Below are 11,910 nucleotides of genomic sequence, written 5' to 3'. Positions count from 1 at the left end.
TCAGCACTTCCACTCGGTGCCAAAATAGGATACGCCAGAAATGAACTTGCACGCATCCAAGGCAAGTGCAGCAGAACGGAGGACAAGGTGACCCACACTATACGCTTCCTAGATATATTGAAAACCAACGGGTATCCTAGATCCATTGTAAATTGGCATAAGTATCCAAGACGACTAACATGCCGAGCACATAGAAAACCCAGCAACACATGCTTCCTTAAAATACCCCCTTTTAGCGAGAGGATAACTACAGCCATCCGAAGAGCCATAAGAAGAGAAGGGCTAGACATATAACTAGCCCACTCCGGCCCCTCACTGAGAGGACACCTCGCAAAGAAACGAATAAGGGACAACAATCAATGCACATTAACAAATTGTCCCATCCGTGACACAGATTTATGCCAACGGGTAAATGTTGTGTATAGAATACAATGTAACAAATGCAACAAGTTATGTGTGAGTAGCACAACAAGACCGTTACACGTCCGCATCAAAGAGCATCTGAACACGAGAGCCTCCTCCTTCAGAAAACATCTAGACAGATGCCGGAATACTGACAAAAGCATAACAGTCACAATTGAGGCCAATGAAAGAAATTTGGGTAATCTAAGAATTAAGGAAGCTTTACTCATACACATACTAGGACCCCAAATTAACAACAGGCTGGAGGTTGGTAATCAATATATTATTTAGCTACATCTGGATGTGTGTAGGTTCATTCTTAATAAGATGCTCATGTATTGTTTATAACAAGAAAAAAGAGGAGAAAAAAAAGGTAAAAATAGAGAAGCTGCACGTATAACACATAATTTAGAAGCAGCGCTACAGATGTACCAACACACACGAGATTGAAACATAGCCGGACCTCACGCACTTCTCATGAGGAATTCCGGAAGGAGCTTCGCGAGACCACTACTGAGACGCTTCCGAAAAAAAGAAAAGCCGTTGGAAAACAGTTTATAGCAGAGACTCCATCTAAGAATATCTGAAGAAGGAATTGTATTCCGAAATATCATCGGACTATAGATAACTAAATTACAACAGGTATATAGTCCATTTTTGGTATTATAGTGCATTGTTGAACCATTCAGAACTTTGTATTCTTTATAAAATATAACTTTTAAAAAATCTGTAATTCGATTGAGCCATTTCTATCCTGAAGTAAATATTTTGTTTTAGTTTGTATGTAACTGAAATTTAATAACAGAATAAATTACGTTAAATTTTAGATTAACAAACTTTAATGGTCAAGGCAATAAAATGAAGTTACATTATATTTTCTGGTTAGATCAGTAGTTATGGTGCGTTACCTAATGGTTCACGATTATAATACTGTGTATTCAGTGTCGGGGTGGACGGAGCGTTATGTCTTTGAGCAAGGCACTTCATTTCAAGTCACTCTCTCGGCCACTCTGCAGTAGCCTCATCTTGTATGCGTTGCTGAGTCAAATAATGAGTGTCGAGATGGTATCTATATCTGCTCAGGACTACACATGCATCAAAAACAGTCAGCGAAAGCATGGTACATGATACCAAACCATACTCGATCGTGGGCAATGGCTGGCTCTACAGTTTAGAGTGATATCATTGAAATTTAAGATTGGGCTAAGAATTACCCTATCGAAAAGTTTTTTTTTTTTTCATTTCAGATCTGCTGCCCTGAGCTTATGGTGTCAATATTGGCAATTATCTGATGAAGAAGCAGAACGAAAAGCAAATAAACATAATATCGTAATTACATCACTCTGGATCACCTCTAATACTTTGTTGGCCATGTTATTCTCAAATGTTAGATATTTTATCACATTTTTGGGACCATTCACCACTACCCTTATGTTTATACTCCCAGGTATGTCTGGCTTCCAAACATTTTATTTGTATCTTACCGAAAAAGTTGTCTAAAATATCCTAAAGCAATTCTTTGCCAATTTTTAACATCTTGTGATACAGTATTAATTCTTTAAAAAAACACCAGACAAGCTATAGCGTATTTCAGTGGTGTTATGAAAGAGTTTCTGAGTGTTTGTCAAAGTGTAAGAAAATATAAAATTGTGCAGAAGATTCAGAAAACAATTTATATTCAACCCTAAATTAGTGTTAATAAATTCAATGCGTTATTCCTTTGGTGCGTTGCAGCCATGCAGCTGCATTCATGCAGGAAAGCCACTGTGAAAATAAAAATTAGGTTCTACCGAAACTTGTAGTCAGATTGTTAGATTCAGAGCCCAAAGTGATAACCATTACGCCATAGAATCAGCTTTATAGCTAAATTCAAATTAAATTCGTCATACAGTTAGCATCATCATCAACATCATCATCATCATCATTTAACGTCCGTTTTCCATGCTAGCATAGGTTGTACGATTTGACTGGGGACTGGCGAACCAGATGGCTACACCAGACTCCAATCTAATCTGGCAGAGTTTCTACAGCTGGATGCCCTTCCTAACACCAACCACTGTAGTATGTGCTTTTTACGTGCCACCGACACGGAAGTGAGACCGCTGTTCTGGCAGTGATCCCGCTCGGATGGTGCTGTTAGCACTCCACTGGCACGAGTGCCAGTCATAGAATTTGGTTCAATTTTGATCTCACTTGCGCCAACAGGTCTTCGCTAGCTGAGTTTAGTGTCCAATGAAGGAAGGTTGGCATGGGTTCCAGCCAACGAATTTGGTTCAATTTTCGATTTCGATTTCACTTGCCTCAACAAGTCTTCGCAAGCAGGGTTTTGTGTCCAAAGAAGGAAAGGTACGCATAAGTGAGCTGGTTACACTCCTGGTAAAGGCTACGGGTTATGGTCTCACTTGTCTTTCCCAGGTCTCGGTCACAAGTCATTGCCTCGGTGAGGCCTAATGTTCGAAGGTCGTGCTTCACCACCTCATCCCAGGTCTTTCTGGGTTTACCTCTTCCACGGGTACCTTCAACCGCAAGACTGTGGCACATTTTCACACAGCTATCTTCGTCCATTCTCGCCAAATGACCATACCAGCGCAATCGTCTCTCTTGCACACCACAACTGATGCTTCTTAGGTCATATTTACTGCAAACTTGATTTCATTCACCAACTTGTATTAAAATCACTAACTAGCGAAAGCTTCTACGTGATCGTTTACACTACTAGAAATAGCAGCCAAATTTTTCATAAGCCACACTCTGCGGCCTTAAATAAATATATTGAATAATGCAGTCCCTATACAAAAACATAATATTATCATTTTTGGAGCACCTTTAATCACAAGTCTTCTCCGTTAGTGCTGAACAGAGTCTAAAAATCAAGAACAACAACAGTACGACACAGAAAGCACAGTTACTATTTTTCTCGTTCATAAAGCACAAATCTCACATCCTCTATCACAGACTCCACATACATACATAGTGGTGGAAATCAACTGCTCGGCGGATGTTAACATAAAGCTAATGATCAGCGAAAAAGAAAATACCTACGCTGAACTATTGAAAAATCTACAGTTACTCTACCCAGGTTACAAGTTCACATTAATACTTATAATTATTGGGGCACTAAGATATGTAACACACTGCCTATATACCAATATTGAGAAATTAGGCTTCTAAAACCAGAAAGGAAAAAGCTGATTCGAAGACTACAGGTCCAAGCCATCACTGGAACCATAAGGCTATAAAACTTTCCAGAAGTTTATCAGTTAAGTATTTATGCTCATGTCTAGACATGCAATTATATGTCTGAGAATACATACATAAAACAAAATATACAAATCTGCGCATGTACTGACTCCAAATACTACACATGTACATATACACATGCAAAAATACCCTGTTAATGTTGAGATTTCAGTGAATGAGCTTTGGATTTAGCTTAAAAACCGGCTTTTTTTCTATTAACAAGAAATCTTGAAATAAACTTAATTATGACAGACAAACAGACAAACAGACAAACAGACAGACATAGAGCTACTAAATACCTTATGAAAAGCTACTAAATACCGGTGTCCATTAAAAAAATCCCTACTTATCCAAGATGGTAAATTGGCAAGATTTTAAAACGAATCACCTTGCAATATTCATTTCAGATCTTTGCCTTCTGTAGCCTAGTTGGGTGTAGTTTGTTATCTTGTATAACATCGCCATACGGCACCTTGAGAAACTCTGGTGGGATTCCCTCTGTTGCAAACATTCAGAACACATCTCCAGTTTGAAGTTACCGCCCGTACTCACTTCCATCGGCGTCGAAGACTCTATAAAGGGCCATAAGTAGAGCTTTATCTCCTGACTAGACCTGGAACGACGAGGACGTTAGCTATGACATTGCAAATGGCAACGGAAAGACTCTAACAAACCAACTGATTGATTTATCAAACGATTACTCATGCAATCGATTTCGTTAAATGGTTAATTAGTTAACTTGTAAAGGCATGTGGTCAAGCAGTTAGGGTAGTCTGCTCAAAATTGTAAGGTCTTGAGTTCGATACCTGGCGGTCCGTTATGCTTTTGAGCAAGACACTTTATTTCATGTTGGTCCAGTCCACTCAGCTGGCAAAATTAATAGTGCCTGTATTTCGAAGAGCCAGCATTGCCATGTCCTATGTCATACAGAATCTCCCTGAGAACTTCGTTAATGGTATGTGTGTCTGTGGAGTACTCAGCCACTTGCAAGTTAATGTCATGAGCAGGCTGTCCTTTGATCAGATCGACTGGAACCCGCGTCGCCGTAATCAACTGAGTGCCAGTTTTAAGTTCACTTTCTGATAACCTAATTGATTAATTAGAGTTTCAAATTTTAGCACAAGGCCAAGAATATTAGTGGGGTGGAGTTGTCGATAACATTAAATTCAGTATGCTCAACCAGTACCTATTTTATAGGCTCCAAAAGGATGAAATACAAAGTCTAACTCAGTTGCATCTGAACTCAGAACATAAAGAGACGGAAGAAATTGCACTAAGCATTTTATCCGACCTGGAAACGACTCTATCAGCTCGCCATCTTCGAGTTAGTAAGAATGTAAAAGGGATAGATTCCTTAATACAGACTGTAAGACTCTTTAGCAAAGATATAGGCATGGATTTTGGCATGGATAAGTGTAAATGTTAGTCATAAAAAGGGGACAGGTAGTCAACAGTGACGTATCCAATTACCAGATAGCCAGACATTAAAATCATTAAAAAAGTTATAAGTATCTAGGAATATTAGAATCTGACAGAGTACTAACTATAGAAATGAAAATGAAAATTGAGGAGTACATCAGAAGGGTAAGGAAGCTAATGAAGTCAAAGCTAAATGGTCCGAATCTAGTGAAGGCTGTAAATATTTGGGCAGTATCATTACTTAGATACTCAGCAGCTTTTGTACATTGGACAAACACTGAATTACCAACAGAAGAACTAGGAAGGCACTTAGTACGAATGAAGGACACCACCCAAGGGCAGGAGTAGCAAGATTATACTTAACTAGAAAGGAAGGTGGGGGAGGATTAACATCCGTAGAAGACTGCGTTAGCTAGAGTAGATATAGACTCCTAGGTAGGTAATAGTGAAGAAAGTTTATTAAGAGCTGCTAGAGTCACAGCAAGACATGGGGAAACAAAAAACAAACGAAGTTAAAAACCAGGAAAGAAAGAACAAAAGTTATCTGACTGGCAGGAGAAGATGGTAGATTCTCAAAGATAGTTGCAGCAAATAGTAGTAGTGAGACATGGTTATGGTTGGAGAAAGGAAAGCTGAAAAGGGAGACAGACAGTTTGTTAACAGCAGCACAAGATCAAGCATTAAGGACTAACTAGACAAAGGCCAAGATGGACAAAAGTCAAATAGATTTCCAATGTAGTTTATACAAATCAAAAGAGGAAAGCGTTACTCATATAGTAAGTGAATGTAGCATGCTGGCGCAAAAAGAATACAGAAAAGACATGATAACACTGGGAGTTATGTAGAAAGCTAGGATCAGACCATACTGATGAATGGTACAAACATGAACCTAATAAACTACTAGAAGGTAAGAAATATAAGATGTTGTGGGACTTTAACATTCAGACTGACAGAGTAATAGAAGTTAGAAGGCCTAATTTCGTAGTAGTAGCTAAAGAGAATAGAATATGCCAGATAATTGACTTTACAGTCTCAAATGATGAAAAATCAATGATAGGTATAGCTGTTGGGTACAGCTCGCATTCTAAGGAGAATATTGTCTCTTTTAGTCACAGGAGAAGGCACTGCTTGAAACCTTTGGTGATTTGTTATTCCCTGCTTTCAAGTAACGAACAACTGCAAATAGAACAGTGAGAATCAAAACAATAATAATAATAGCATCGTGCTTTTTCTACCACAGGGCAAAAGGCTTTGGGGTGGTTAGTGTAACCTCTCACTAAACAATTGGGATTTTTCCGCCTCTATAATCACCGGCATCTTATTGCATTCCCCGAAGCAGAAAAATCGGTATGCGATTTATTTCTTCTAGAGAAACTAATAACTAGAATTCCATAAGAATTCCAGTCCTGTTGAGATGTGGGTGGACTTCACCTCCACAATCTCCTTATGCTCCTCGAGAATGACTAATTCTCTTGCCGAATCTCGATGAACTGGTACGTTGTTGACTCGAATTCGAGTCAACCTTTTACCCATATAATAGGGAATCGTTATAAAGGTCTGAGACGTGCAAGTGGCTGTTGCATTTCTTCTGGCTTCTTGCTCGTTGCTGCGTATATTTTGGAGGCATTTTTTCTGTTTCTGAGGGAACATGAAATTGAAGTTGCCTCTCTTTGCGAAAAGCATATTTATACACAACGTAGAAAATATAATAGATCCTTCAACAGAAGATTTTGCATCAAAAATTTGCAAAACATGGAAATGCGAAATGAATCTTAATTCTTTCATATTTGGTTAACCCTGTCTAGATAGAAATTGAAGTTGACGAGTTTCTATATTGATGTCCCAGTCACAAAAGCAAAGTCTCAAGGCAATAGTAGTTATTTCCTTTGATTTCAAGATAGAAGCAAATATGAAACAACACTAACTGGCCAAAGACAACAACAACAACAAAAATTTTAATTTTGTTACACTGTGTAATTAATATTATATAAACTTGATTTTTTTTCTCCTGTCTATTGTAGCTTAATTAATTTTTCATGTTTCTGGTTGACTTTCAGCTAGCTGCCTCTTCCGATATACTAAAGAAAGAGGGAATAAAAATGACTGGAAATACAATGCAACCATTGGAGTTTGTATTTTTTTTATTATTTCGGGATTCTTCTTTCTCGGACTATCATTAATTGTCATGTTTTTTGAATATCAGAACTTTGAAAGTAAATCTCTGTCATGTAAGACTCTTTCAAATTCTACAGAATTCATTTCCAATGTAACATATTCCTAGCTGGAAATGATTTCATTTCAATTTTTATAATATTTTAATCTAGAGAAACTTCCATACCGATAGAATAAGTACAAGGCTTTAAAAGGAAACTTAACTACTGTGGTCGATTCATTCGAGTAAAAATTCTTCAAGATGGTACCCCAGCATGGCCGCAGTTTAATGACTAAAACAAGTAAACATAAAACATAAAAGATGCTAAATGGGGGTAACATAGCTAAATGGGAGGGCACGGAGGTGATTCAAACTGGGTGACACTTTTATGGGGAAGGACTATTTTTATAGGGAAGGACTCTTTTATGGGGATGGCACTTTTGGGTCTACTGTATAAGCCTGAATAGAGGGTGAGAGAGTTGCAGACTCAAAGGCTGCCCCGGGTGGCACACACTCTAGCTCGGCCACCATTTCTTAATATATTGAGAAAACGAAAGAGGGAGAGTGTGTGAGAGAGGGAGAGACAGAGAGAATGAGAGAGAGAGAAAGACCTATATTATTAGATGAGTGTAATTTGCGCACCTGTGTAATTTACGCAGATGATTTTCGGGATGCAAATTGTTAAAAAAAAAGTTTCTACTCGTGTAAAATTCGCACCCAAAAGTTTTCAGAATTGCCGATATGGCCAGGGGGAAAAGGTTTCCAATTTAGTTGTATTTAGCATCATTTCACTTACTTATGATTAGATTTTATTAAATTTTCATTAGATAAAAATAATTTCTGTTTAACATGTATCACATTAAAAGCTATGAAACTACAAAGTGTTTGTGTTGTTTATAATAAACTTTATGTTACATTTCTTGCCCACAAGAAATTATGTCCCATCTTTAGCATACTGTTGTATGTCCTCTCAAATCACGATCATAGGAGAAGTTGATGATAAGAATTATCAACAAAAACAAAGCTGATAAATACGCACAGGTGTTGCAAATTAAGTTTAATTACCAATGAACATCAGCTTGAATGACACTTTACTCAACTGACAAAAGAAGGTGACCGATCAAACTGATTATGTAAACAGAATTCTGATTGGACGAAAGTGTCTTCTTGTCTCAAGCTCTGATTTTCCGCCTGTTCCTGTCGGAACATTTGATACAGAGTATCGAAATTTTAATCCCTTACAAAATGTCAAACAAACTTTAAAATTTGTCATTACCGTTTTAGTCAGGAGACCAAACAATCAGTTTGGTAACTCGCTAAAATAAACATTAAAATCGAAAGGAGAAAATAAACAGCTTTGCAAGTTTAATTCAATGTTTATTGAATAAGAAAGGTGCGAAATTTAAAAAGCGACTTGTATGTACATGTAGACATGTGTTTATGTATTGATATGTGTGTCTGTTCAAGTTGTATATATGACTGTTACTCTGTCGAAGGTTGTGTGTGTATATATATATATATATATATATATATATATGTTTGTGTGTGTGTGTGTGTTTCTTTCACCACCGTCTAACGATAAATAAATACGATGTTTTAGATACATAAATGCAAATATAAACCTACCTATACATATGTGCAAGCACACACAATCATATAAAAACGTATACACACACATATATATGTATAATCTTACAGTCTACACATATATATATATATGTCTCTATTTTCACAGGCAACAGTTAAACTCTAATACTTTTTTTTATTTTGCATTTTACATAGACATATACATATATGTGCATATATATAGTTTTAGGGAAAAGAACCAAGTTTCATGAACTCATCGATGAAAATCCACTATCACATATAGAAAAATTAATAATTAAAAGTATAATATAATACAAAATTAGTATAATATAATACAAAGTAAATATCATAAGATAAAGAAAAGAAAATGACTACACGTGTTTCATAACTAATTTTCAAATAGAAAGGAAATCTAAATCGATTAAAATCAATTAAAATTATCGAAAAGAAATTCTATTCAAAAATATAGCTAACCGTCAGGTCTTAAATAGAACAATAATTATAATAAATAAATATATATATCAACCAACAATAAGTACCAAATGAATTTATATAAAATACTTATTTTATAAAGATAGAAAAATTATTAAAAATATCAAAATAATAAACATTCCATAATCATCCCTACATCCATTATAATATACGCTAACATGTATATTATATACAAAAACCAGCTTACATAAATTATTATCGTTTTAAATACAATTTAAACGAAGTTTAATGTTAAAATAATAATAAAGATAAAATTAGTACATATTTAACCAGTGTAATAGTTAAAGCTAGACTATTCAAAACTAAAAACATTTATTTAATTATCATTAAAAATCAATTGAATAATAGAAAAATACAAGAATACTTATTTCTACAAACGTAGAAATAAAAATAAAAATATGAATAAAAAAATTATGAATGAAAAAATTAAGAATGAAAAAAATTATTAAGAATAAAAGATTAAACTTTATATATACTCAGTTTTAATTTTAAAAAAACCTTTAACGATAATATAAACAATAAACACTAATTATTAATCAAATATTATTAATCAAAAATAATTGAAAATTTATCAACACTATTCAAAACGAAGTCTTATATTATGTTGAAATGATACTCTAACTTCTAAATAATTTAGTGTTGAATAAGTCATCTATTAAAAATAATAATCTTTAAAAAAACCAAATGAATAATATAAAAAACAAGGATACATGTTATTTTCAAATATTAGAAAATCATTTAGCAAAGTAAAAATAGAACTTATCCATATTTTTCCGTAATTCAAGTTTGAATGGCTTACAAACATCTTCCATGCTGCAGTTGGTTTTGTTTCAGCACACGATCCCAGATCAAGTCACTTGCTATGCAAGTATACCTCCGTAATTCCGAAAGGTTTTAGTAAATTTATACAGAAAAAATAATACAGAAAAATAAGCTAGTCCAGCATAAATAAAAGTCATCTTCATTATATTTAAGCCCTTATTTTTTCTGTAAAAACCTATTCTCGCATTAACTGAGTCTATTTCCTGTACAAATATTTACATTTTGTACGTCTTTTTTCAACAAAAAAAAATGCTAAAAAAAATTGTGGAAACGATCTACTCTTGTAATCCCCCCCCCCCACCACCACCACTAAAGTTCATCTTTATTTTCCGAAAAATGTGCGTAAATTACATGGATTTTTACGGTATATATTATTTCACAGTTGTGTGTTAAAATCGCAAGCACAATCAAAATGTTTAACAATAACGAAACAGTATCATGAAGATCTATAAATGAACGCTATAAAAGATATATAACGATAGATAGTCAAATTAAAATGAAATAACCTTGGTTAACAAATAGCTGAGGGTGTTGCACTTTTATCTTTTACGTGTTCTGAACCAAAACCTGTGGCTGTGCTGGTGCACCATCATAATTCTTTTCTTTATATAACTAGGTTTAAATGCTTATTGGTATTATTAAAGTAAACATACATTCATCAGCGGGAGGGAAAGTAGATATGGTAGTAATTAGACAGACAGATAGTTTGACAGACAGATAGTTTGACAGACAGGCAGGCACGCAGACAGACAGACAAACAGACAGGCAGGCAGACAGGCAGGCAGGCAGGCAGGCAGGCAGGTAGGTAGGTAGGTAGGTAGGTAGGTAGGTAGGTAGGTAGGTAGATGAGTTCACAGTTATATCTATAGTTATGCAAATAGATATATATATATATATTGATAGATATACAAATAGATAGATTGCTGAAATGAAATAAGATGAAAAGAAATGAAAATAATCTCAATTGGTAAATGACTTGGACTGAGCCAAAAGTGTAGTTTGTTCACATATTTTTATTTTTATAAATTCCTTCCTTTATCCCATGCGCTTCCGTGCAATTAAATATCATCTGCTCAATCGAAACATTTGTTTATAACTTATGGACAACGATAGACGACATTAGCTAACAAGAGAAAAAAAATGAAAAGGATTCTTTTTTAAAAAAAGAAATAATTAAAAGTAAACACGTACTACATGTAGGATGTGTAATATATGGAATGCTTTGCATGTAGGTAATTTTCCCCTGCATAGGTGAGTCAACTTTATGTATTCATTAAATGCTATTAAAGTGACAAACTGCTTAGTTTTCTTTTATTTATGCCCGTTTTCTTAAAAGAAACGCATTCTACAGAAATTTATACAACTGGAAAATATTTTCCCCTAATTTAATCAAAATATCACGTATTGATATACATTTTTTGTATATTGATAGCGATGAAATTGATAATTTAAATTTAAGAAAATACAATGTGATACTTGAATTGAAAACATAAAGATTCACTTAACTGTACTGAAGTGATGTTTGAAAGTGTAGGGAAGTGGTTATACACCATTAGGTGTACTCCGCTTCCGTACATTAAATTTCTTGAAGAAACAACGGAACGCAGATTTTGAACTATCAGCACAACAATATTTATTACAATAGAATTCAGCAGCACTTCGCCCTTTGGTTGCTGAGACGCCGTCAATGAAGTTGCGTGGTTATTTGTGTAGCTCCAGAGTTGGAATGTTGGAGAGTGGCTACTGACGACGTCTAGGCTCTTCGCCAGCCAGGGTGAAAGAGAATGAAAAGAAGC

The 11,910-nt window shown here is 35.1% G+C and overlaps 1 long non-coding RNA gene across 1 annotated transcript; it reads left to right on the top strand.

Annotated features, from left to right (window-relative positions):
* Window positions 1-18: 18 nt before the first annotated feature.
* LOC128248915 (uncharacterized) lies at window positions 19-1,743 on the top strand. Its single transcript, XR_008265067.1, has 2 exons — window positions 19-1,044; window positions 1,650-1,743. It is a non-coding gene; the product is annotated as an uncharacterized LOC128248915 (long non-coding RNA).
* Window positions 1,744-11,910: the final 10,167 nt, after the last annotated feature.

This window comes from Octopus bimaculoides, chromosome 1 (genome assembly GCF_001194135.2).
Source record: "Octopus bimaculoides isolate UCB-OBI-ISO-001 chromosome 1, ASM119413v2, whole genome shotgun sequence".
In the NCBI taxonomy this organism is placed as follows: Eukaryota; Metazoa; Mollusca; class Cephalopoda; order Octopoda; family Octopodidae; genus Octopus; species Octopus bimaculoides.
Note: the sequence above shows the minus strand (reverse complement) of the source record. Positions and strands in the feature narration are given on the sequence as shown.